Raw genomic sequence first — 2,935 nt, forward strand, 5'->3', positions numbered from 1 at the left:
ATTCTTGGAAAGGGCTGTTGTCTCGCTGGCCGTGACTTCTGACCCACCCTTCCTGCCTTCTTTCCGTGCAAAATAAAAAAAAAAGCAATTTTGCAGCAGTACTGAATAATGTATCGCACTGCTTTATATTGGGCCGTCTGAGACAATTCCGCTTGGCATTGATTCTACTGATTGATTGATTGAGACTTTGATTAGTAGATTGCACAGTTCAGTACATATTCCGTACAATTGACCACTAAATGGTAACACCCCAATAAGTTTTTCAACTTGTTTAAGTCGGGGTCCACTTAAATCAATTCATGGTACAGATATATACTATCATCATAATACAGTCATCACACAAGATAATCATCAGAGTATGTACATTGAATTATTTACAATCCGGGGTGTGGGATGTGGGGGGTGGGGTTAGGTTTGCTTGATATCAGCACTTCGGTCATCAACAATTGCATCATCAGAGAAATGGACATTGAAACAGTGTAGGACTGACTTGGCAGGATATGTACAGCAAGTGGCGGACATAGAGAGTTCAGAAGGCATAAGAACAAGTATATACATTTGATTACCGTATTTTTCGGACTATAAGTCGCAGTTTTTTTCATAGTTTGGCCGGTGCGACTTATACTCAGGAGCGACTTATGTGTGAAATGATTAACACATTAGCGTAAAATATCAAATAATATTATTTAGCTCATTCACGTAAGAGACTAGACCGGGGGTCGGCAACCCGTTTAGCGCCGCCCTAGTGGCTCTCTGGAGATTTTTCAAAAATGTATGAAGAATGGAAAAAGATGAGGGGAAAAAAATCTATTTTTTTGTTTAGTATGGTTTCTGTAGGAGGACAAACATGACACAAACCTCCCTAATTGTTATAAATCACACTGCTTATATTAAACATGCTTCACTGATTCGAGTATTTGGCGAGCGCCGTTTTGTCCTACTAATTTTGGCGGTCCTTGAACTCACCGTATAGTTTGTTTACATGTGTAACTTTCTCCGACTTTCTAGGACGTGTTTTATGCCACTTTTATTCTGTCTCATTTTGTCCGCCACACTTTCAACGTTGTGCATGAGTGCACAAAGGTGAGTTTTGTTGATGTTATTGACTTGTGTGGAGTGCTAATCAGACATATTTGGTCACTGCATGACTGCAAGCTAATCGATGCTAACATGCTATTTAGGCTAGCGATATGTACATATTGCATCATTATGCCTCATTTGTAGCTATATTTGAGCTCATTTAGTTTCCTTTAAGTCCTCTTAATTAAATGTATATCTCATGACACATGTAATATGGCTTTTAACTTTTTGCGGCTCCAGACAGATGTGTTTTTGTATTTTTGGTCCAATATGGCTCTTTCAACATTTTGGGTTGCCGACCCCTGGACTAGATGTATAAGATTTCATGGGATTTAGCGATTAGGAGTGACAGATTGTTTGGTAAACGTATAGCATGTTCTATATGTTATAGTTATTTGAATGACTCTTACCATAATATGTTACGTTAACATACCAGGCACGTTCTCAGTTGGTTATTTATGCCTCATATAACGTACACTTATTCAGCCTGTTGTTCTCTATTCTTTATTTATTTTAAATTGCCTTTCAAATGTCTATTCTTGGTGTTGGCTTTTATCAAATACATTTCCCCCAAAAATGCGACTTATACTCCAGTGCGACTTATATATGTTTTTTTCCTTCTTTGTTATGCATTTTCGGCCGGTGCGACTTATACTCCGAAAAATACGGTATTTACATTTGATTATTTACAATCCGAGGAGGTGGGATGTGGAAGGGGGAGGGTGTTAGTTTAGGGTTGCACACTGGACACAACATTAGGAACAGCTGCACAGTCTTTAGAGTAGCAGTAGAGTGGAAAAACAAGTTGACTTTATGTCCAATTGTATTTACAATCCGCAAAGTATGTGAAAGTGCCATCTAAACATCGCAAAATGCCACACATCCGGTCGGACATTTTAAATATGCCGCTCCAAAAACCTTGTGTAATTTCCGTAGATTCTACGTCACGATAGTAACACTTCTGCACCCTGACCATATTATCAGATCAGTCATACTGGAAATACGCAAAAAATTGGAAAGAGATGTGCTGTTTATCAGTCACAATCCTTATGAAAGACAAGAACACATATGGTTGGCTTTTTTATGCTTTCAAAATGGTAAATAAATAGCTAACAATTGTGTCAACAGATGGAGGGGCCTCTATTGTCCCATTAGACCCTCTAAAAACATCCAGAAAGTGGCGCGATGATGTCATTTTATCGATGTGAAAATGCAAGAAATGTAATGCGAGCGCATATCATTATGTCAAGATAATGGCACTAGCATTTACTTAATTTAAGAATATCTTTCAACATATTGAGAAAAAAGGTCTCATATTTGTTTTTTCTCTCAAGAAAAGTGCACTTATTAGTGAGAAAATACTTATTTTAATGGTATTTTTGGGTTCATTGAGGTTAGCTAATTTTACTTGTTTTGGAAAGTCTTGATAAGCCAAATTTTCTTGTTCTATTGGCAGATAATTTTGCTTAGTTCAAGTAAAATGCCCTTAATTTTTGTATTTTTTTCCTTGTTTTTGAACACTGACTTTTTGCAGTGTAGCAATGCTGCTAATGCTATGTGTTACTTTTAAGCGACATCCGCTTAGCACTCGGCTTCTAAAACTTTTTGCTCATCCTCTTTATGTTCGGGCTCAAAAATATAAGGTTCCGGATCATAATTTTCCACAAAGTAATCGTTGTTGGCTCTCACAAAGTCTGCTTGATTAGCATAGTGGTTGACGGGGAAGGGATCTGTGGTTCATCCTCTATGTCACGGATCAAAATGGCTGGAGAATTTATGTGAGATTCGTACTATTTTGACTATCTATTTATTCGCACACTTTTTAAGTCTTTTGGTGTCATAAATCCGACATATA

The sequence above is a fragment of the Entelurus aequoreus genome, linkage group LG10 (genome assembly GCF_033978785.1).
Source record: "Entelurus aequoreus isolate RoL-2023_Sb linkage group LG10, RoL_Eaeq_v1.1, whole genome shotgun sequence".
NCBI classification, from domain to species: Eukaryota; Metazoa; Chordata; class Actinopteri; order Syngnathiformes; family Syngnathidae; genus Entelurus; species Entelurus aequoreus.